Below are 25,250 nucleotides of genomic sequence, written 5' to 3'. Positions count from 1 at the left end.
GTTTACACTCTCTAAACACACCCCTGTATCTATAGGTGTTTGGAAGCTTATACCAGAAGCTTTGCTCTTCCCACCCTCCCACCCTCACTTTGCTCAGTAACTTTGGAAGCATTTTATCCATGTTTAATCAGTTTTAATACCACCAGCATCTGTCATGAAATTTGTTGTTATGTGGCAGAAGTACAAATATATAAAAGTATATATAAATAAATAAGCAGTACAAAAAGAGAAAAAGAAGTAGTGAGGTAGTGTTCATGGGTTCAATGGCCATGCAGAAATCTGATGGCAGATGAGAAGCTATTCCTGAAATGTTGAGTGTACCCCTTCAGTGTTGCCTTCCTGTCAGCTTGAACCAGTTTGAACATTCTGCTCTGACCTTTCTCACTAACAAGACATTTTTGCCCACAGAACTGCTGCTGACTGGATGTTTTTTGTTATTCGCATTGTTCTCTTATACTTCAGAGACTCTTCTGCGTGAAAATCCCTGGTAATCAGCAGTTTCTGAGGCACTCAAACCACCTCTCCTGGCAACAACAATCATTCCATGGTCAAAGTCACCTAGATCACATGTCTTCCCCACTTTGCTGTTTGATTTGAGAAACATCTAAACCTTTTGACCATGTCTGCATGCTTTTATGCACTGAGTTGCTGCCACATTATTGTCTAATTAAATATTTGCATATTAACAAGCAGGTATACAGGTGTACCTAATAAAGTGGCCACAGAGTACATGCAAGTCAGACTGCTGCCAAGATTTCAGCATAACCTTCTATCTCATATTTAAAATCTCTACCACCTCAAGGCAGCATTGAAATAAATGCATGTGAATAACAATCTCTTTCATACTACTAACTATCCTGATCAGTAAATCTTCCAAGTATTCTTTCACTGTCACTGGACTAGAATCTGAAAATCTCCTTCCATATAGCAAGAGAATTCTTATCGAAACAATTACAGAAATTCAAGAAGGTAGCTTACTATCACTTTCTTAAGGGAAATTTAGGTTTTAACAGTACTGTACTGCCAACACCACATGAAAATAAAATAACTAGGTTTATGAAGCAAATTGTATGAGCTAATGAGAAAAAGCAGAGGGGAATTAAATAATTACTTTTCCAAAGAACTTGCAGAGACATAATGGGCCAAGGTTCTCCTGTATCATGGGAAAATATAAAATATATCATGGTGATTGTAGGGGTTGCTGATCAAAAAGACAAAATTGCAATTTTATGGAATCTCCCAGATATGTGTCTGGATTTCTCAAATACAGCTAGTTCATTATTATTTAGATGTAACCATTGCTGAAATCTAGGAAACATGCTAAATAATTTGCACACATGTAGAGCAAAGTGATATAACAGGATGGAGGACTAAATATACTGGAAAATACTGATAGTTCTGTATTAAATCAGAAATCCCAAACTTGCTGACTGGGTTCCATCAGGAGGTTTCCTAGCTGAAATTTGATGCTTGTTTCCACATGGAGCCTCGCAATGGAACATGAATTTGTTCATATTTCTAGAATTGGGTATTATCCCACAAGTCAATGAGTCAGAGGCATGTGCTACCATCTATGCCACAGCTGAATCATGGGAGTTTTCATCATTCTAAGAGTGTACATGATCAACATAAGACATAGGAACAAAATTAGGCCATTCAGCCCATTGAGTCTCCAACACCAGTCCAACATGGCTGATTAGGAGATACAGTGCTGAACAGGCCCTCCTGGCCCAACAAGACACAATGCCCAAAAACCCACCTATTTAAACCAAGAATAATTATAGGACAATTTACCTAGCAAACGGCACATCCTCAGAATGTGGGAGGAAACCAGAGCACCTGGAGGAAACCCACACATATTACAGGGAGGACACACAAACTCCCCACAGACAGCATCGGAATTGAACTTTAAACTCTGACACCCTAAGCTGTAATAAACAGAACACAAGTGTTATACATAGCCTCTTATAGCCAAGCACATAATGGCTGGTAATCTAGTCAAGCATGTTCAGCCATTATTGTCGTTGCTGTAAGGAACTGGAATCACTTCTTGTACTACAAATAATAGATACGTAACTTGCAGAAAACAATGTCCTCAATACGGCCTCTCCAAACACACTGACAAGATAGCAAATCAGGTAGCAGGCCAAATCATCAATATTGAGGACCTGATCAGGTTCAACTAGATCCAATGGGTTGGTCACATGAACTTCATGTTGTCAATTCCACTGTATACCAAGATCTGTAACTGTGTGAGTTCTGAAAAAAAGCTTCAAAGTATATCATACTTTTTGAATCTTGAGAATTCCTGGGTCAAGACTGTATAAACTGGTGGAGAAGCACTCAGCTTGACACTGAGTACTTTAATTTTCTCTGATTGGAGTACATGGAACCCAAATGAAAACAATAGAAGAGGCAACAAATTATCCAAATAACTCACTGATAAGCTCCATCTGCCCAACTTGTAGCTGAATCTTCAGATTCCACATTGGCTTCAGTAGTCACTTTAGAAACCACATGGTTAGAGTAAGTCATCCTCAGTCATGAGGTACTGCCTATGAAATAAGGAGGAATCAGAATCAGGTTTATGATCATTGACATAATGCAAGCATTTGGTCCTATTCAATCAAATGAAATCCATTAAAATCCAAACTACATGAGAATTTACTAGCATACTGCCTCTGATGTCAAGCACGTAATTTTCAGCATGTACAGGATGTGACAGGAATGCAAACTTGGCATGTGTTTTCAAGTTGAACTTGAATAGCATGAATGATTGAACTGATTAAAGATTCATTCCGATGCTGTGCCAGTGAGATGGTTATTCCTAAAGGAGGTGGTTGGGGCTTTCCGTGATTATCACAACTGTCAAAATGCTATCAGTATCTGCTTTCTCAAAGGCAAAATTGCACGTTTTTTTCTGCATGAACTAACTAGCATTAATTTGAAAGTAATAAACACTAGGGATTCTGCAGTTGCTGGAAATCTTGAGGAACAAGATTTGATAGAGGTATACAAAATAATTAAGGATATAGATAGGGTAAATGCAAGCAGGCTTTTTCCACTGAGGTTGGGTGGGACTACAAGGAGAGAGCATGGATTAAGGATAAAAGGTCAAAAGTTTAAAGGGAACATGAGGGAAAACTTCTTCACTCAGAGGGTCAGCGTGAGTGATGTATGTGAGCTTGATTTCAAAGTTTAAGAGGAGTTTAGATAGGTATATGAATGGTAGGGATATAGAGGTCTATGGTCCCAGTGCAGGTCAAAGGGAGTAGGCAGATTAATTGGTTCAGCACTGACTAAATTTTTGTGCTGTACTTTTATATGACTATATGACAAACACAGACAAAGTGTGGGAGGAACTCAGCAGTGTTGGCAGCATTTATGAAGAGGAATAAACTGTCAACATTTTGAGTTGAGACAGTTCATTAGGACTGGCAAGGAAAGGGAAGAAGCTGGCAGGTGATAGGTAAAACCAGGAGAGGGGAAAGATGGGTATGTGGTGGTTGGGGGATGAAGTAAGAAGGTGGGAAGTGATAGGTAGATGAGGGAAAGGGCAGAAGAAGAAGGAATCTCATAGGAGAGTACAGCGGACAGTGGGAAAAATGAAAGGAGGAGGGACACCAGAGAGAGGTGAGGAGAAGAGAAGAGAACTGGAGAAGAGAGAGGGATGGAAATAAAGAGAAAGGGGAGGGGGAGAGGGGAGAGATTTGAAAGTAAAGTTTTAAAACATTAATGAATCATTCAATTCAGATCTGGAAAAGAGTAATGGGAGCTTAATATGCTCGTACTTGCTGCATAATTTAAAAAAAATCTGCTTCAGAGCCAGGAGGACAGAAAGCAAACGTCACATTGTCATTTGTCCTCAAATAGTTAAAACTTTGCATAATACTGTATTGAATGATATCACATTGAACAGTTGAGTGAAGCAATTTTGTCCTTGTATTTTAAACTATTTGCTAAAGCAACATGCAGATAGAGTCAAATGCTTCAATTAAGTCTGTCATACTGACTTAAAATACGTCTGACATACAAACTTAAAATTAGGAATAGGCTTAAGCCACTTGAGCCTACTCTACCATTTCATTAATTCCTAGTTCCCTATTCTCGTGTGCTCTCAGTATCCTTTCACACACCCTATAGCCCTGCTTATCAGGAATCTATGTATCCCCTTCAAAAGATTTATTAGGTACAGTGGCCACCTAATGAAACACCTAATAAAGTGGCCACTGAGTGTGTTCATAATCTTCTGCTGTTGACTTCTGCTCAATGTTTTGTGTGTTCAGGATGCTCTTTTGACACTACTGTTGTAACCAGTGGCTACTTGAGTTACTGTCCACTTCCTGTCAACTTGAACCAGTCTGGCCATTCTCCTCTGACCTCCCTAATTACAAGGTGTTTTCACCCACAGAACTGATGCTTGCTAGATGTTGTTTCTTGTTTTTTGCATCGTTCTCTATAAACTCTAGAGACAGTTATGCATTAAGATCCTTGGAGATCAGCAGTTACTGAGATACGCAAACCACCCCGTCAGCCATCAACAATCATACAACAGTCAAAGTCACTTAGATCACATATTTTTCCCATCTGATGTTTGGCCTGAACAACAACTGAACCTCTTGACCATGCCTGCATTGAGTTGCTTCCATATGATTAGCTGATTAGATATTTGCATTGAGTTGCTTCCATATGATTAGCTGATTAGATATTTGCATTTGCATTACCTAAACGAGTGGCCACTGAGAATAGATTTGACATCCACCATGCTTTGAAAATAGAGAGTTCCACAGGCTCATGACCATCTGACAGAAAAAAATGGACGTACCTCTGTCTTAAATAAGTACCCCAACTTTTTTTTTAAACAGCAATCTCTTATTCTGAGTATTCCCTGAAGAAGAAACACTTTCTTCAATTCTACCCCGGGGATTGTATGCTTCAATCAAGTCTCTTCTCATTCTTTTAAAGTATACCAGATATAAGCTTAGTCTGTCCAACTTTAGCTCATAAGACAACCAGCTTATTCTGGGTATCAGTCAAGTAAACTTCCTCTGAACCTCTTTCAAAGTATTTGTTCCATTAATTAAATCAGAATCAGAATCAGGTTTATTATCACTGGCATGTGACATGAAATTTGTTAACTTAGCAGCTGCAGTTCAATGCCATTCATAATATGGTATAATGAGGTAGTGTCTAAAGCTTCAAAGTCCATATAGGAATTGGATGGCATAGCAGAAGAAGCTGATCCTGAATCATTGAGTGTGTGCCTTCAGGCTTCTGTACCTCTTACCTGATGGTAACAGCAAGAAAAGGGCATGCCCTGGGTGCTGGAGGTCTTTAATAGTGGATGCTGCCTTTCTGAGACACCGCTTCCTAAAGATGTCCTGGGTACTTTGTAGGCTAGTACCCAAGATGGAGCTGACTAGATTTACAAACTTCTGCAGCTTCTTTCTGTCCTGTGCAGTAGGCTGTCCATACCAGTCAGTGATGCAGCCTGGCAGAATGCTCTCCAGAGTGCAACTATAGAGGTTTTTGAGTGTATTTGTTGACGTGCCAAATTGATTCAAACTCCTAATAAAGTATAGCTGCTGTCTTGGCTTCTTTATGACTGCATCAGTATGCTGGGACCAGGTTAGATCCTCAGTTATCTTGACACCCAGGAACTTGAAGTTGCTCACTCACTCCACTTCTGATCCCTCTATGAGGATTGGTACATGTTCCTTCATCTTACCCTTCCTGAGGTCCACAATCAGCTCTTTTGTCTTACTGACGTTGAGTGCCAGGTTGTTGCTGTGGCACCATTCCACTAGTTGGCATATCTCACTCCTGTATGCCCTCTCATCACCACCTGAGATTCTACCAAAAATGGTTGTATTGTCAGCAAATTTGTAGATGATGTTTGAGCTATGCCTAGCCACACAGTTATGAGTATACAGACAGTAGAGCAGTGGGCTAAGCACACACCCCTGAGGTGCGCCAGTGTTGATTGTCAGCGAAGAGAATATGTTATCACCCATTGGCACAGACTATGGTCTTCCGGTTAGGAAGTTGAGGATCCAATTACAGAAGGAGGTACAGAGGCCCAGGTTCTGAAACTTCTCATTTAGGATTGTGGGAATGATGGTATTAAATGCTGAGCTATAGTCAATGATTAGCATCCTGACGTAGGTGTTTGTGTTGTCTAGGTGGTCTAAAGCCATGTGAAGAGCCATGGAGATTGTGTCTGCCATTGATCTATTGTGACGATAGGCAAATTGCAATGGGTCCAGATCTTTGCTGAGGCAGGAGTTCAGCCTAGTCTTAGCCAACCTCTCAAAGCATTTCATCACTGTCAATGTGAGTGCTAATGGGCAATAGTCATTAAGGCAGCCCACACTATTCTTCTTCAGCACTGGTATAATTGTTGCCTTTTTAAAGCAAGTGGGAGCTTCTGCCCGTAGCAGTGAGAGGTTGAAAATGTCAGCCTTTGCTCTTTCCCACCCACTTGGCTTCACCTATCACTTTCCCCTCCCCAACCTTTCTATTGTTGCATCTTCCCCCTTCCCACTCAGTCCTGAAGAAGGGTCTCAGCCCAAAACATTGACTGTTTATTCTTTTCCATAGATGCTGCCTGACCTGCTGAGTTCCTGCTTAGGCTAGCATTCTGTGTGTGTTGCTTCAAGTGCTTAATGTTAATAATTTGATTCATCTACAGATCTTCTCAATTGATGATGCTGTTTTCAATCTGACAGTAATGAAAAGCTGCATTAGTTTTCACCAAAACAGATCTTCCTAATGCAAAAGGAATTTTCCTGGTTAAAATAATTGAACATTGAACATTTTCCATGTACATTCAGGTTGACTTTCCATCAAACTGGCAATTTCTCATTATTACCAAAGGAGAGCCTATAATATGTGGCAGCCACATTTTCCAATAGTTTAATCCAATCCATTGACCAAAAACTTAACAATGACATTATTTATTTATTTATTTATATTTATAAATACAGACGGAACAGGTGCTTACAGCCCAGTGAGCTGTGTCGACCAACTATTTAACGCTAGCCTAATCATAACTCATATCCAAATAACCCACTAATCGATATGTCTTTTGTGGTGAACTACATATACCTGTCTGGACATGCCCCCTCTGCTGACTGCTCCTGTGGCTCCTCCCACAGACCCCTGTATAAAGGCGATTGGAGGCACTGCTCCTCCCTCAGTCTCCGGGATGTTGTGTGGTGGGCTCTGGCTGCTGACGCTGCTTTCTTCCAGCTAATAAAAGCCTATCTCGACTCACGTCTCCGAGAGTTATTGATGGTGCAACAATTTTATTAGCTGGAATTTTAAAACATGGAAAGTATTTTACATCCGGAAAAATTGGACTTGGATCCTCAAGCCCCAGAAGCAGCTATTGCCTTTGAACTCTGGCTTGCATGCTTCCAATCATACTTGGAAGAGATTCCCGTGACTGACCCTGCCACAATGCACAAAATCCTCCTTTCCAGAGTCAGTCCGAAGGTATTCTCCCTTATCAGAGACCTGCCGACCTACCAAGGGGCACTGGACGCCCTCAAAAGACAGTACCTGCGGCCGATGAACACCGTCTATGCTAGACATCGCTTAGCGACGCGGCAGCAGCGGGCCGGAGAGTCAAGCGCAGAGTTTGTCCGGGCCCTACAGACACTCGTGCGGGCCTGCGACTGCAAGAGACTGACGGCAGAACAGCATGCAGAGCTCCTGGTATGAGACATCTTCGTTACGGGGATCAGGTCAGTGTACGTGCGCCAGCGGCTGCTGGAAAACGCCGATCTTACCTTATGCTTGGCGATCGAGCTGGCCGACACGCTGGAGGCTGCTCTGCACAACACTGATGTTGTCCAGCCGCGCGATCTCCCGCCGGTTCCGTGGATGCCGCAGACCCCGCCACCTGCCGGCGAATCGACCTCGGCTGCTGCCAGTCGCGAGCCCATGAAATCCCCGAAATCGACCACGGCTCCTGCCAGTTGCAAATCTGCGCAGTGTTACTTCTGTGGACTTGAAAAGCACCCCCAAAAACGCTGCCCAGCCCGAGAAGCTACCTGCTCCTGTTGTGGAAAGAAGGGCCATTTCGCCAAGGTCTGTAAGTCTGAACCACGAGCGGGGTCGAGCAGCGCTGCGTGCGAGGCATGGGGTGGCCATCTTTGTCGGCGCCACCTCGCCCCGCCTCCAACCCACGGCTGCTTACTGGGCACCAAGACGGCGATTTAACTCTGGCCTTCGTAACCCTCGACCAAAGCGCCCCACACCAGCTTGCAAGGTCAATGATGGACATCCTGGTGGAGGAGCACAGGACTCGCTGCCTGTTTGGCACGGGCAGCACTGAGAGTTTTATTCACCCGGACATGGTGCAACGCTGCAGACTCGTGACACAGCCGGTAAGCCAGAGGGTCACCATGGCTTCTGGGTTGCATTCCACAGACATCCGGGGGGGTTGTGTGGCGACATTGGTGGTGCAGGGCACAGAATATCGGAACTTTGCGCTACTGGTCATGCCTCAACTGTGCGCGCCTGTGCTATTGGGGCTGGACTTCCAGAGCCACCTCAAAAGTGTGACTATGGCATATGACGGGCCCCTCCCACCACTCACTGTCAGGAATCCTCAGTTTTGTGGGATTTCGTCATATACCCCGCTACTGACCACACACACACACTGACCTGCACATCCCACCCAGCACCATGCCGACAGCTGCGCTACTGACACCACTTGCAGCCTCTCCACCCTCAAGATCCCCCCCCCACCGCTGTTCGCCAACCTGACCCCCGACTGTAAACCTGTGGCAACTAAAAGCAGGAGGTACAGTGCTGGGGACAGGGCCTTCATTCAGTCGGAGGTGCAGCGGCTGCTCAGAGAGGGGATCATTGAGCCAAGCGCAAGTCATTGGAGGGCCCAGGTGTTTGTTGTTCGGACCGGGCAGAAAAATAGGATGGTCGTGGACTATAGCCAGACCATCAATAGGTTCACGCAGCTTGATGTGTACCCCCTACCCCGCATCGTGGATATGGTCAACCAGATAGCTCAGTACAAGGTGTACTTGACCATAGATCTGAAATCCGCTTACCACCAGCTCCCCATCTGCCCGGAGGACCGCCCCTACACTGCCTTCGAGGCGGGCGGCAGGCTCTATCACTTCCTGCGCGTCCCTTTCGGTGTCACGAATGGTGTCTCTGTCTTCCAGAGGGAAATGGACCGGATGGTGGACCAGTGCCAACTGAAGGCCACATTTCCATATCTGGATAACATCACCATCTGCGGTCACGACTGGCCGGATCACAACATCAACCTCCAATGATTTTTCCAAGTGGCCAAAGCCCTGAACCTTACTTATAACAGGGACTTGTGTGTTCGGAACCACCCGACTCGCTATCCTTGGGTATGTCATGGAGAACGGGGTCATTGGCCCTGATCCTGACCGTATGCGCCCCTTGTTAGAACTCCCTCTTCCCACCACCCTCAGAGCCCTCAGACGGTGCCTAGGCTTCTTTTCCTATTACGCCCAATGGGTCCCTCATTGCACAGACAAGGCCTGTCCCTGGTCAAGTCCACCACATTTCCCCTCTCTGCCGAGGCCCTCACGGCCTTCAGTCACATTAAAGGGGACATTGCCAAAGCAATGATGCATGCGGTGGACGAGACCATTCCCTTCCAAGTAGAGAGTGACGCCTCCGACTTCATGCTGGCTGCTACCCTCAATCAGGCAGGAAGGCCAGTAGCATTCTTCTCTCGTACCCTTCAAGGCCCTGAAATTCGGCACTCCACGGTGGAGAAAGAAGCCCAGGCCATAGTGGAAGCTATTAGGCACTGGAGGCACTATCTCGCTGGGAAAAGTTTCACCTTGCTGACCGACCAGCGCTCAGTTGCGTTCATGTTCAGCAACCAACAGTGGGGCAAAATCAAAAATGATAAAATCTTGCGGTGGAGAATAGAACTCTCCACCTGCAACTATGATATCCTGTACCGGCCTGGCAGACTCAATGAGCCCCCTGATGCCCTATCCCGGGGAGCGTGTGCCAGCGCGCAGCTCGACCAGCTATACGCCCTCCATGCAGATCTTTGCCACCCTAGGGTCACCCGATTTTACCATTTCGTGAAAGCCCGGAACCTGCCTTACTCCCTTGAGGACATCAGGACGATGACCAGGGACTGCCAAGTCTGCGCTGAGTGCAAACCGCACTTCTACCGTCCTGAAAAGGCACAACTTATCAAGGCCACCCGCCCCTTTGAGCGACTGAGTGTTGACTTTAAGGGCCTCCTTCCCTCCACCGACCGCAATGTCTACTTTCTCAACATTATCGACGAGTACTCGCGGTTCCCCTTTGCCATCCCCTGCCCCGACACCACTGCCACGTCCGTCATAAAAGCCCTGCGCCAGCTCTTCCCTCTGTTTGGATATCCCTGCTATATCCACAGTGATAGAGGATCCTCCTTTATGAGTGACGAGCTGGCTAGGGGCATTGCTACTAGTAGGACCACGAGCTATAATCCCCGGGGAAATGGACAGGTGGAGAGGGAGAATGCCACAGTGTGGAAGGCCACACTTTTAGCCCTTAAGTCAAAGGGGTTGCCGGTCTCTCGATGGCAGGAGGTCCTCCCCGAGACGCTCCACTCTATCCGCTCTCTGTTACGTACGTCCACAAATGCCACCCCTCATGAGCGCCTCTTTTCTTTTCCCAGGAAGTCTGCCACTGGGACCACCCTACCGGCTTGGCTGACGTCCCCAGGGCCAGTGCTGCTCCGGAAACATGCGCAGAGCAATAAATACTCCCCGCTGGTCGAGAGGGTTCACCTTCTACATGCGAACCCCCAGTATGCCTACGTGGTCTTACCTGATGGGCGGGAGGACATGGTCTCCATCCGCGACCTGGCGCCCGCAGGAGCAGCAGACCACTACCCCGAACACTCCACGGTAACTATGAACCCTGTACCCACCAAGGTGTATACCCACCTGACACCACGCACATCAAGCCCTACACAGACTCCTCACGACACTCCCATACCGGGTGCCTTGCACACGCATGAGGGATCACTGATGCCTAATGGGCTGACGCCTCAAGTCAGGCCGGAACCAGCGCAACCACTGTCTCCGGTGGAATCACCACCGGCACCTGTGCAATCACCGCCGATGCTACGTAGATCGCAGCGACAGATTCGACCACCTGATAGACTTAACCTGTAAATATACTTGTAAGAAACTGCGCCCCATGGGGACTCTCTTTTAAAACAAAGGGGGGGGGGTGAATGTGGTGAACTACATATACCTGTCTGGACATGCCCACCTTGCTGACTGCTCCTGTGGCTCCTCCCACAGACCCCTGTATAAAGGCAATTGGAGGCACTGCTCCTCCCTCAGTCTCCAGGATGTTGTGTGGTGGGCTCTGGCTACTGACGCTGCTGACGGTGCTTTCTTCCAGCTAATAAAAGCCTATCTCGACTCACATCTCTGAGAGTTATTGATGGTACATCATCTTTGGACTGTGGGAGATAACTGGAGTACCCGGAAGAAATCCATGCAATCATGGGGAAAACATAAAAATTCCTTACAGATGGCGCTGGAATTGAACTCTGAACTCCAACACTCCATGCTGTAATAATGTCATGCTAATCACTCTTCAGGTAATTATTGACGTTTAATAAATTTAATAAATTTGTTAAATTTCAATTGTAACATCCAGCTGTTTCTGAAAAATAACTTGTCTGACCTTAATGATTCATCAAGTTTGGGTAAGTATAGGAGTCTCAACAGCTACAGTCTGAATTTCAAATCAATGTATTTCCAATGTACTGTATCTGTAAATGTAACTGTTGATATCACACACACACACACACACACACACACACACACACACACACACACACACACACACACACACACACACACACACACACACACACACACACACACACACACACACACACACACACACACACACACACACACACACACACACTGCCTAAGACATTTACAAGGCACTATATATATGTAAATGTGAACAGGATTTTAAGGTCAACAAGAAAATAAACACTCCTATTTACACTCATAATTAAAACACACACCAAGGACATTCATTTGAGCTTTTTCCAACAATAACTGATACAAAGCCATGCAAGATGATAGGACAGATGACCAAACAAATCTGAAAACAGGAAAGAGTAGGAGAGAAGCAGAGACATTTATGCCTTGGCAGTTGAAAGCTGGGAGTCAACAGCAATGTGATTAAATTTGGGGATGTTCAAGAGGTAGAATTAGAGACTTACAAATATAGGTGTGCAGACATTTCAGAGAGCTGACCCAAAATGGAGTGATATAACAGAAGCTTCCATGCCAATGAAGTGTCAAAGATAAACTGTGTAGATCCTTAGACCAATGAAATGAAATTCAGATGGAAAATAAGTGAACATGAACTGTAAAATCAAATATAACTGAGATGCCATCACCAAAAGTGAGGACTGCATGTGGCCCTCAAACCACAATTCAGGCAGCCTTCCTTGCCAAAATAACCTCAGGAAAGATGGAATTCATTACTAACATTCACATAAAGACAAAAGACTGTTTCATCGTTTGATAGGTAAATAAACCATGCAATGTAAAAACAAGTTCACTTGAAGCAGAAAGATCATGGTTCTGATTCCTGATCTGAACAAAGTTTTCCAAACAACACAGAAACTCCAGAACAGAACAAAATACAGTTATTACATATGAAGTTATCTTAATCTCAGTATAATGTCTGCAGGTTGAGCAGCTTATAACTGATTCATGGATAAGGAAATAAATTCAGCTCATTGAAATCCAAATGTACCATTACTTATGCTTGTATTTGGTCCTCTGCCTCCCATAGTTGCAACATCCAGCTGTTTCCGAACTGATGTTTGGTATACTGCCTTCAGATATTGAAGGAAATATTACTGATTCTAGTCAGTGAATTTGTTTTTATCAATATGAACATATGCCCCTTATCCTATTGTCACCGAGTCAATTCAGTAGAATTTGAAGATTATTTTAAGTAATCTATCACAAAAAATACTTTTAAAATTTAGATACAGTATGGAATAGGCCCTTCCAGCCCTTCAAGTATACCACACAGCAACCCCAATTTAACCTTAGCCTAATCATGGGGCAATTTACAATTATCAATTAACCCAGCAGCTGGTACACTTTTGGTCTTGGGAGGAAACTGGAGCACCCAGAGAAAAACCACACGTCACAGGAGGACATGCAAACTCCTTATAGACAGCAGTGGGTGGCTCAGTGAGTAGCTTTCTTGTTGATAAGCCATAAAAGTGTGGGTTTAAGTCCTGCTCTAGGAAACTGAGCACAAAACCTTAGATGTCAACTTGGGGAAATGCTGTAATGTCAGTAGTGACACCTTCCAAAGTGAGATGTGAAATGGAAATCCTTCTTGTCTTTTCAAGTAGACATAAAATATCTTGTGCCATTAATCTGACAAAGGGAAGGGGAGATCTTCCTGGAGTTCTGACAAACATTCATCCGGAATCACTAAACATGGGTTTTGAACACTGACTAATGGACACTTCCTACCTGCAAATAAGTTCCCATAATTGTTAAATTCAAAAATCCAATGTTTGTATATACATACATTCATGCAAAAGGCAAAACCAGTTACTTCTTGGCCTCCGCTTTCAATAATTGTACTTTCTGATCAGTCATATGTACTTACAATACAGTGGTGGTATGTGTTATCATATTGAGTGACTTTTGTTTTTTTTTGAATAATAGATAAAATGATTCCAAGGATGAAAGGGTTAGTGTATGGGGAGTGCTTGATGGCTCTGGACCTTTACTTACAGGAGTTTAGAAGAATAAGGGGGCTTCACTGAAACCGATTAAATATTGAAAGGCCTAGATAGAGTGGATATGGAGAAGATGTATCCTATAATGGGCGAGTCTAGGACCAGAGAGCACAGCCTAGGAATAGAGGGACATCCATTTAGAACACAGATGAAGAGGAATTTCTTTAACCAGAGGGTAGTGAATCTGTGGAATTCATTGCCACAGATGGCTGCGGAGGCCAAGTCTTTGGGTATACTTAAAGGGGGAGGTTGATAAGTTCTTGATTAGTCAGGGTGTCAAAGATTATGGGGAGAAGGCAGGAAAATAGAGTTGAGAGGGATAATAGATCAGCCATGATGGAATGGCAGAGCAGACTCAATGGGCTGAATGGCCTAATTCTGCTCCTATGTCTTATGGTCTAAAATTGACTTATGGACATCTGTAAAAATGGAAGCTGTTTGTTACAGAGAAAGCCTGTATTATGTCATTGTTACATTCTTTTTTATGAGAGATTGCTATGTGCTACCTGATTGCTATAATTCCTATCTAGTACAATGATTACACCTGCTAGTAGAAAAGTATTTCGTGTTGTTCTAAAACATGCATAATGCTGTATAATTATAAGTTTCCTTTTCTTTGCAGAACAGTTCCAGAATCAGTTGAGGTTCTCCAATGGTTATGAGCAAACCCACTTCATGGATGCGTGTATTTTATTTTACTGCGCACCAGCTTGGGGCATTTTGAGATCATGGTTCCAAAGAAAGGGCTTGAAAGAGAGACACTAAGAATAAAGTATTGCAATAAGCTACTGAGTAACATTTGACTCTGTTCAGAATTATAGTTTAAATTCCATTGGCAGTATGGTAGATTTCTGATCTCTTAGCCCTGCTGTCAAGAGTTTGAATCTGAACAAGCAGGCAACCGGTTGTCGTAAAATCCAATTTGGTAAATTATTTAACTTTGAGGTTCTTTGGCATAAACTAGAAGTTGTCAGCTTGTAAAAATCCAAGGGATATTATAGAGAGATTTAAAGGATGAAGTAACATAAACTTCTCCCAGATATGGTCACTTCTTGGTACAGTCATTATTATTAAAGTTTTACAGAATTGTGGTGATACTGCACTTGGAGTACTTTAAATAATGTTGATCACTTATTTCAGAAAGAATACACTGACATTGTAGACAGTCCAAAAGTGATTCACCAGACTAATTCCTGGGATGACTGGGCTATGCTATCATGAGTGCCTAAGAAATTATATCCATATTCTATGGAGGTTAGGAGGATGAGAGGTGATTCTATTGAATCATAAAATATATGATGGAGTAGATATCAAATGTTGCAAGAATCTTGAATAAAATGTTGGAATTCCTGGGTTGGGGGCAATCATTGAAAACTGAGGTGCAAAGGAGCATCTCACAGAGGATGGAGAATCCCTGGAATTCTCCACCTCAAATGTTTCTGGAGCCTAGATCATTGGGGGCATTTCAGGAGGAAACAGAGAAATTTTAGAATGCACAGGGAATTGAGCACTAAGGGGAAATGACATAGAAAAGGAGATTAAGGGCGGGTTGGGAGTGGGGTGGGTTATATGCTTGATCATTTTGAATGGTGTGACAGGTTTAAGGGGCAGAATGGCCTACCCTTGCCTTTTTTTCTTATGCTATTATGTTTCACTAACATTACTGATCTAACGTAATTGTAGAGATTAAGCCTGCCATATTTTTTATTGGTACACTGCACCAACCCAAACCAGTTTACTTTCATATCTGACCTATTGCCTGGGCATCCAAATTAGACAATGAGACCTTGTTATTGTTTTATGCATGGTAACAGCAGGTCCTTAAATTTGCCTCTTTGATTATAAACAAAAAGCTCAAAGAACATCAAAGGAATTACATTAATTAATCAGATGTTCTCCATACAGCGCTGAGGGAACAAAGAATACTGAATTACTACAAACTGAGAAAGCTTATCCTACATAATAGGAATTAAGTGGTTTACTTAAGGTACATGGATCAGATTGCATATACAGAATTTGAAAATTTTACACTGGAAACATGATCTTTCAGTTCTTATTTTTGTAGCAAAATTGCAGGTATTATACTAATCCCTCAGTTTACAAAGCTCTTTAGTATGGTAAACTACCAAAATCCTAGAAAGCATACAGAAACATACTTTTATTGCTTACTTTGAAAGAAATCCTTGAAAAATATATTCAAAAATTATGACTAAATTGCTATACATTTCTTTTTTTTTGCATCCTCTGATTCCACCTCTTACTTTCCTGAATTATGGTGGCACACTAACATCATGCTATTGATCATTGCCATTAATAGAGGCAGATATTCCCTTGCAGCATAAGGAAATAGATCTGCTCTGAGGATCATCACATTGTCTTGGTTGAGAGGCTTGTGAGTACCTGAGATCCTGAGAGCAATGTTGTCTGAAGCTTTGCGTCTGGTAGGGTCCCCATGGCAGTAAAGTCAAGGGGAAGGTTCCAGACAAACAGCGATCCAACCAAGCTCTCAATGACAGAGCTGGTGGAACATGATGACACTTCACAACAGTAGTGAAAGGGAGAAAGGCTGCAACAGTGAAGGGTCCCCAGTCAACCGTGATAACATGCCACAGAACTGTGACCCCGATCTGTCAAGGACTATGTGTTGGCTGTGTGTGCATCAACCTCCCCATGTTAAACAAAGTCATGCACAGGCATTCTCCATTAAGGGAATAAACCGTTGGGAGAACATCATATTTGACTACAGCCATCACACTGCTACTAAGGAAAAAGAACCAGGCAGCTGCTGTGTCAGCTCAACACCAAGTTCCTTGAGATACCCTGACAGAATCTGTCAATGATTCAATGAGCTAACTTTGGGAGAACATCATATTTGACTACAGCGATTGCAGTTCTACTAAGGAAAACAAACCAGGCAGCTGCTCTATCATCTCAACACCGTTCCCTGAGATACCCTGACAGAATCTGATCAGATTTGATCAATGATTTAATGAGCTAAATGCTTCAATTGTTATCATTTTATGACTTTATGTGTGTTGAATGTGGATGCACAGGGGAAGAAAAAGTTCAGATGAGGTTAATGAACAACTCGTTACCCACCACTGTTCCTTTGTTAAGTGATCTTTGATGTGATGAGTGTTCATTCTTTAATCACGTGAACTGGACTCTACGAAAAGTCATACATATTCACAGCTGGTTTGAAACAGTGTGAAAGAGGCTCTTCAAAGGATCCCACATAATTTAGCGTCAGCCTTTTGGGAACTGGTTCAAAAGTTGAAAACCAAGCCATGTTTCCACACTGAATGCTGATGGTAGCATGTTTGTCTCTTTTTTGTAAGGTAATGTGTTCAAGTTTAAATAAGGATGTAAGCACAGACTCAAGTGCACTATATATGTGCCATCTTTTGGCTGAGACAATTAGCTCAGAATGCCTGCCTTCTCCAGGAGGTAAAATATGTTGACAGTATTTTGAAGAAAAGCAGGCAGATTGCATATAAGAAAATTGATGACTTTTAATTACGTGCATGTTGGTTGCTGTGCTTCTTGTATGACCACATTGACTAAACTTCAGAAAGTATTTGTCAATGTTGTCCATTTTAGGATATCTGGAGGTTCAGAAAGGTGCTATTTAAAATCAAAATTTCTTACGAGCAGCTTCACACCAAGACAAAAATGACAGTGTAATTCCACATAAAATACATTTAGTGGCCACTTTATTAGGTACACTTGTACACCTGCTCGTTAATGCAAATATCTAATCAGCCAATCATGTAATAGCAACACAATGCACAAAAGCAGACATGATCACGTGGTTCTGTTGTTGTTCAAAGCAGACATTAAAATGGGAAAGAAATGTGATCTAGATGACTTTGACCGTGGAATGATTGTTGGTGCCAGATGGGATGGTTTAAGTATCTCAGAAACTGCTGATATCCAGGAATTTCCATGCACAATTGTCTCTAGAGTTTACAGAGAATGGTGTGAAAAACAAAATGTATCCAGTGAGCATAAGTTCTGTGGGCAAACATGCCTTGTTAATTAGAAAGGTCAGAAAAGAATGGCCAGACTGTTTCAAGCTGACAGGAAGGCAACATTAACTCAAGTAACCACATGCTGCAACAGTGATTATGCAAAAGAAAATCCCTGACTGCACAACATGTCAAGCCTTGAAGTGGACAGGCTACAGCAATAGAAAACCAGGAACCTACTGCCTGTACCTAATAAAGTGGCCACGATGTAGGCTTTTCTTGACTTGTCTTAGCTAAAAAACTAAAGTCTTTCAATTTTATGTTGACTTTGGTGTTATGATGATCATCCAGAACTTGGGGTATATTTAAAAATCTCACATAAAGAGGCTTGGTGTAACAAGACAAAATGATGTCTGACATCTCACTGTTTATCTTAACATGACCACTGGTGATAGAGTTCAGTTTGTGGTGTCTTTTGAGATGCAATCAAACAGATAAAATCACATCTATGGGACAGGATAGAATTGTGGTTTTTAAGTAGCATATGATTTCATCAATTTCATCTTACTATCACACGAACTTACTGTAAATAAAAATTTTTGCCACTGCCTAATATGTTGCCTTCACTGCACAGAGGGGGAAACCAACATTACTTGTGTGGGAAGAGTTATGGAATGAATGAATAAAGAATAAACACATTTAACTCTAAGTGTAGTTCTTTGCTACATAACTTCCTAAGTGGCAGGCAGCTTAACATTTTTCAATCCATTTAACTTTTGCTTGATTACCAATACTGCTGAGGTTTATTTTCCATTCCCTCTACACACTCCACATTTGTACTCTGGTTAATTCATGCAATCAAAGACTATCACAGTGTTATGCTTCAGTTCTAACTTACGACTTAGACCAGTACTCCAGAAATCCAAACCCTGCCCCTCTTATGTTGAGGTGAAGAAATTACTATGGGCTGCACCTATTTTTTATTTCCAATCATACCAATTTAGCAGTGAGACACCTATGCACATCTGTGTATCAGTCCTATTGCTAGGTTAGTAAATTTTCCTTTAGCATCTTGTTCAGATCCATACCTGTACTTCCCTCTGCAACTGGATCCTTGACTTCCTCATCCAGAGACCACAGTCAGTATTATTTGGTAATAACATCACCTCCTCACTGATAATCAATGCAGGCGCACCTCAAGCTTCCGTGTTTAGCCTACTGCTCTACTGTCTTTATACTCATGACTGTGGCTCAAATGCCATCTATAAGTTTGCCAATGAGACCACTATTGTTATATGGCAATGAGAAGGAGTACAGGAGCAAGATGGATCAGCTTGCTGAGTGGAATCGCACCAACTACCTTGCACTCAATGGTCAGCAAGAATAAGGAAATGATTGCGGACTTCAGGAAGGGGAAGTCAGGAGAACACATATCAGCCCTCATTGATGGGTCAGTGGTGGAAAGGGTGAGCATTTTTAAGTTTCTGGATATCAATGTTTCAGAGGATCTATCCTGGACCCAACATATTGATGGAATCATGAAGAAGGCATGCCAGAAGTTATATTTAATTAGGAGTTTGAGAAGATTTGCTATGTCACCAAAGACTTCAGAAAATTTCTACAGATATAACATGGAGACTGGTTGCATCATCAGAGGATTGAATGAGACTGCAGAGGGTTGCATACTCAGCCAGCTCCATCAGAGGCACAATGCTTCTCACCATCCAGGACATCCTCAAAGAGCAGTGCCTTAAGAAGGCAACAACATAACATTGAGGATCCTTACAATCTTGGACATGCCCTCTTCTGATTACTGTCATCAGGGAGGAGGTAAGGAGTCTGAAGAGACACACTCAATGTTTTAGGAACAGCTTTTGACCCTCTGCCAACATATTTCTGAGTGGTCCGTGAACCCACGAACACTATCGTGCTATTCCTCTTTTGTTCTGTTCATTTATTTATTGTAACTTATACTAATTTTATGTTTTGCAGTGCACTGCTGCCACAGAACAACACATTTCACGACGTGTCAGTGATTCTGATTCTGATTCTGAAACAGTGAGCTTTTAAAATATTTAACCTGGAGCCTCTCGAATCTGACCCTACAGATGAACTTAACCTATTGAATATTTGCTTGATTTTCTGATTTTTTTTTCAGTCTTATAATCTGCTATTTTTGCTTTTTGATTACTTATTGAATACTTCTGATTTTTTGATAAAACACTGAATATAAGAACATACTGATGATGCACAACATGTATAAAACATTAGTCATGCTACAACTTGTATACTGCATGCAGTTTTGATTACACATTGCAAGAAAGATATGTTAGCGTCAGATAGGATATAGAGGAGATCCATGAGGTTGTTTTCGGGGCTAGTGAATAGAGATTGGAAAAAGACAAAATAAATTAAGCTGGGCTGTTTTCTTTAGAACAAAGGAGGCTAAAGGAGGTTTCATCAAGTCAAGTCTCTTTTATTGTCATTTCCAGCATAACTGCTGGTACAGTACATAGTAAAAATGAGACAATGTTTTTCAGGACCATGGTGTTACAAGACACAGTACAAAAACTAGACTGAACTACGTAAAAGAAACAACACAGAGAAAGCCACACTAGACCACAGACCTACACTAGATTGCATAAAGTGCACAAAAACAATGCAGGCATTACAATAAATAATAAACAGGACAATAGGGCAAGGTGTCAGTCCAGGCTTCGGGTATTCAGGAGTCTGATAGCTTGGGGGAAGAAACTGTTACATAGTCTGGTCGTGAGAGCCCAAATGCTTCAGAGCCTTTTCCCAGACGGCAGGAGGGAGAAGGTGCATAAAATGATGATACACCTAAAAGACATCTTTCTTGGAGCATGGCTGGGGCATAGAGTTAAAAAAGATGCTGAAGAACAATATTTAACCTAGAGTTGCTGGAACTCTCCCTGGAATTATAGTGGAAGCAGAAATCCTCATCATATTTAGAATCTACCAGAATGAAGTACTGTATAGGCTCTGGATCATGAGCTGGGAAATGGAGTCAAAGTGACCAGCAAATTTTGAGGCTGTGTGGACTCAAATGGAATGAGTTTCCTTCTCTACTAGATATTTCTCTGACTTTAAGTCCAAGTTTGAGGCTGCAGGGCAAGTCTGTGATTACTCCAGCAGAATAACACTTCTCCATAGCTTTACTGATTTAAAAAAAAGTTTTGAAAATATATTTATTTTTTGTTTCTGAGGCTTCAACCCACCATCTTCATTGTTTCTCTTCAAGTAGTTTCTGTTTTCCTGAATGAATTCCTTCAACATTATCTCCCTCTCCAAGAGTCTGTGAAGAGGTACCAGCTGAAGTTTATTCAAATGAATTCCACTTCCTGTTTATCAAGTTGATTAACTAACAGCTTCTTTTTATATTATCTTGTCTGTGAAACATTGTAGGTGAGGCAGGAAACCTGACTTTGTTATCTTCACAGACGCTGGTGGAGGTGAATATATTGATATATTAACGAGGCTAAAGGACCCATTGTCGTCAGTCCTCTGGTCTCCAGTGTCCAATAATTGGATAGATATACAGTACTATTCTCATACCCAAAAAGAAAGGGCTCAGATCAGATTCTACCCTTTCCTCATTATAACCCATGAATTTGATGTGTTGGGTGCAAAATACAGTTATTTGTCTTCTGGGATCTCTGCGCAATGTGTATTTCCTATAGCTCCTGATAAACCAATTACAAATTACACTTATGAGGGACCGCTGTGGAAAAAAGCCAAAGAGCAGTAGCAATATGAATCACAGGAACATTAGTTTATTAGTTTTGTAAGTAGATTTGTATGAAGTAACTTTATTATCAGGTAGTTGCGTGCCTCCTTTGCCAAAGCCAATACATCACCCCCGCGAGCAGTTCCTGTTACTTTATTTCCGTTGTGCACATGTGTTCTTCATTAAGGTGAAACTGCAATTCCTTCTGTATTCAAAGATTACACAGCATGACGAAAATTGGAAGAATTTTACACACCCTTTCTAAATAATATCAAAAAAATAACTGCTCTGAATGTTCAGCAGTCACGTGAGTTCTAAAGTGACCTCAATGAATAATTTGCCTTTTGGTGAATCTTGACTTTATTTAGTGAAATTCTCTTTCACCCCTTTTCTCCTGAAGGCACTGCATGATTAAACAAGGGAAGTTGTGCTCTGTGGTACCCGGAGGTCTGGAAAAACTCATCTCTAATGAGTTTTATAAGCAATTGGAATTGATTTTTCAAACTCATTGCTGCAATGTTCAGACCTCAGCTATTTGTCTTCATTGTGAAGTACAGGATGTATTTTGATGGTAGATTATTGACTCAAGGGCAAAAGAGGTGACTGAAGGTATCATTACAACATCAAGAAGATTTCTGTAGCCAATTGCATGTGTTTATTTTATTCTATTATTCTTAAAATCTCACACATTTATCTTACCTGCATTGTATAAACAACTAACTGGGTTCTCAATTGCTTGCTGTAATAGTTATTATTTCCCCAAAGCAAAACTGAGGAAATGAATTTAAATTAAACTTGTGTTTGTATGGTGAATTGACACTTTAACAAAAAAGGCATGACCTTGTCATGAACTAAAAAAAAAGAGTGTTTGTCTAACACACACACAATGCTGGAGGAACACAGCAGGCCAGGCAGCATCTATGGAAAAAAGGTACACTCGACATTTTGGGCTGAAACCCTTTAATCAGGACTGGAGGGAAAAAGCTGAGGAGTAGATTTTAAAGGTGGGGGAAGGGAGAGAGAACCACCAGGTGATAGATGAAACCTGGAAAGGGACGGATAAGGTAAAGAGCTGGGAAGCTGATTGGTGAGATGAGGTGAGAGAGGGAAAAGGGGATGGGAAACAGATGGGGGAGGGGGGTGGTTTGAGGGGCATTACCCGAAGTTTGAGAAATCGATGTTCATGCCATCAGGTTGGAGACTACCCAAACGGAATATAAGGTGAGTTCTTCCAAGCTAAATGTGGCCTCATCACGACAATGGAGGAGGCCATGGATGGACATATCGAATGAGAATAGGAAGTGAAAGTAAAGTGGGTGGTCACTGGGAGATCCCGCTTGTTCTAGTGGATGGAGCGTAGATGCTCGGTGAAGTGGTCTCCCAATCTACATCGGGTCTCACCGATATACAGGAGGCCACAGCGGGAGCACTGAACACAGAGAGTTGTGGATCTATGGAATGCTCTGCGTCAGAAGGCAGTGGAGGCCAAATCTCTGGATGCTTTCAAGAAAGAGTTAGATAGAGCTCTTAAAGATAGCAGAGTCAAGGGATATGGGGAGAAGGCAGGAACAGGTTACTGATTGTGGATGATCAGCCATGATCACATTGAATGGTGGTGCTGGCTCAAAGGGCTGAATGGCCTACTCCTGCACCTATTGTCTATTGTCTATTAAATATTTCCAACATTATCAGTTCATTTTTTTAAAGACTTTTGTCACCTCTTCTCTAAATGCTGTTAAGGTTGGCAATCAGTTGCCTTTAAATGCTGGTATTTATCTGTCTTCCTTTTGTTACATCAAGGTAAGAGTAGCTCCTTTAGTTAAAGAAAAGTGAATGGTAATCACCAGAGGTATAATCCATCTACTAATTTGTAATGAATCCTAGGCTATTGATGAAACAACAGAAGAAAGTTAAGTTCAGGATAAATCCCTGAGGAACCCTCAAAAGTAATGTCCTGGAGTTGAGTAAATTAACCTCTGACAACTTTACTAAATGGTAAAGAGCTAAGTGAACCGAAGTATCTTTGCCTTTGTTGTATTTTTTTAGCTTAGATCAATGCTAGATTGATGTTGTTCTATTTGTAGTAAATGTTTGCAACAACTGTAAGATCAATAGGCTTTTTCAGAGGGCATTTAAGGGCCAGCAATAATATATTAGCTGTGAAGTCAGATTTTTTTCCCAAAAGGGAATTAATGAAATGGAATTTTTTTATTGACTACCTTGTGGATTCAAATCCACCATTTAGAATTAGTTGACTAATTTCAGATTTATTTATTTTAGTTAACTGAATTAAAAATTTCCAGCCATACTAGTGGGAATTGAACCTTGAGTCTCTGGGTCAACAATCCAGGCCTCTAAATTACTACACAGGATTATCTTTAGATTGCAAAGTCTGGTTAAAGGGATAATGCTGGAAAAGGGTCTGGAAGCAGGCAGCAAGACTAAGAAGCTTACTGGCTAAAATTATTGTTATAATATTGCTTCTCATCTTTTTTTTCCCAGTCCTGATGAAGGGTCTTGGCTTGAAATGTCGACTGTTTATTCATTTCCATAGAGGCTGCCTGACCAGCTGAGTTCCTCCAGCATTTTGTGTGTTTTTCCTTGTATTTCCAGCATCTGCAGATTTTTTTGGGCTTGCTGTTGCTACAATGATGTGTCAAAGGGAGTAACATGTGGAAGAGGCTAGAGAGAGAGAAACACTGAGTTCCTAATAGGATGAGAAATGGCGACAGAAAAAAGCAGAGGGTGGGTCGATGAAAAGATCACACGAATGAGAATTTCAACATCAAGGCCTTGGTTTCCCAAAAAGTAAGCCTCCCAATGTAAATTAACAAGTGTGTGCATGACAGATGAGTGCATTTTGATGACAACCTGTGGATTGAGATATAGCGAGTTTTGGCATGAAGCCCAACCCAGCAGTTTGAAGTTATAGTTGAGAAATCAGATACAATACTCTAACAAATTCCTTCAGATGAGATATTAAACTGATCCTTTATTTGTTGTGGAAGAGATATATTCCATAATTATAAAAGCTATTACACGTTCAGAAACATGGAGTTCTCCCAGGCAATGTTCTTTAGTTTATCACTACCATTACTTGTTTTTGAATTCTTGCTGCATGCTAACATTGTTATCTAAAGTAACAATAATGACCATGCTTCAAAGTGATTCATTGTACCAGATGATCATGATCATTGTCCAGTTTATTCAGCTTATCAGGTTATCCGCAGTTTACTTCCTTAGTCAGATCCATTGTGACTAATCCAGTGCTTTCTGCTATGTCTTTAAGGATCTTCACAACTAGATGCTTTTCTAACTTTCTTACATCTATTGTAGATTTTATCTTAATAGCTAATTCAAGTAAGGCAATCAATTTTCTTATACCACTCTGGGGAAAATCTTTCAACCGCAATTTTCTTCTTATGCTAATTTTTGAATGTGTGTAGTGTAGGCCTCCGTTAGTCTCGATAGACCATGGATTTGCTCCTTGGAAAGTTTCCAGGGCGCAAGCCTGGGCAGGGATTTTTTTTAATGCAAGACCAACAGTTGCCCAAGCTGCAAGTCTCTCCTCTCCGCGCAACCGATGTTGTCCAAGGGAAGGGCATTAGGACGCATACAGCTTGACACCGGTGTCGTCGCAGAGCAATGTGTGATTAAGTGCCTTGCTCAAGGTCACACACACAGCCTCAGTCAAGGCTCGAGCTAG

At 42.0% G+C, this 25,250-nt stretch overlaps 1 long non-coding RNA gene across 2 annotated transcripts in view; it reads right to left on the bottom strand.

Moving 5' to 3' along the window:
• Window positions 1-25,250, bottom strand: part of LOC140714323 (uncharacterized) — a 261,371-nt gene that overhangs the window by 223,988 nt on the left and 12,133 nt on the right. For both annotated transcript variants that reach the window (XR_012095860.1, XR_012095859.1), the window contains exon 2: window positions 2,441-2,555. This is a non-coding gene — a long non-coding RNA (uncharacterized lncRNA). The remainder of the gene's footprint in view (window positions 1-2,440; window positions 2,556-25,250) is intronic.

The sequence above is a fragment of the Hemitrygon akajei genome, chromosome 21 (genome assembly GCF_048418815.1).
Source record: "Hemitrygon akajei chromosome 21, sHemAka1.3, whole genome shotgun sequence".
NCBI lineage: Eukaryota > Metazoa > Chordata > Chondrichthyes > Myliobatiformes > Dasyatidae > Hemitrygon > Hemitrygon akajei.
The sequence above is the reverse complement of the archived record's forward strand: the minus strand, read 5'-3'. Positions and strand labels throughout refer to the sequence as shown.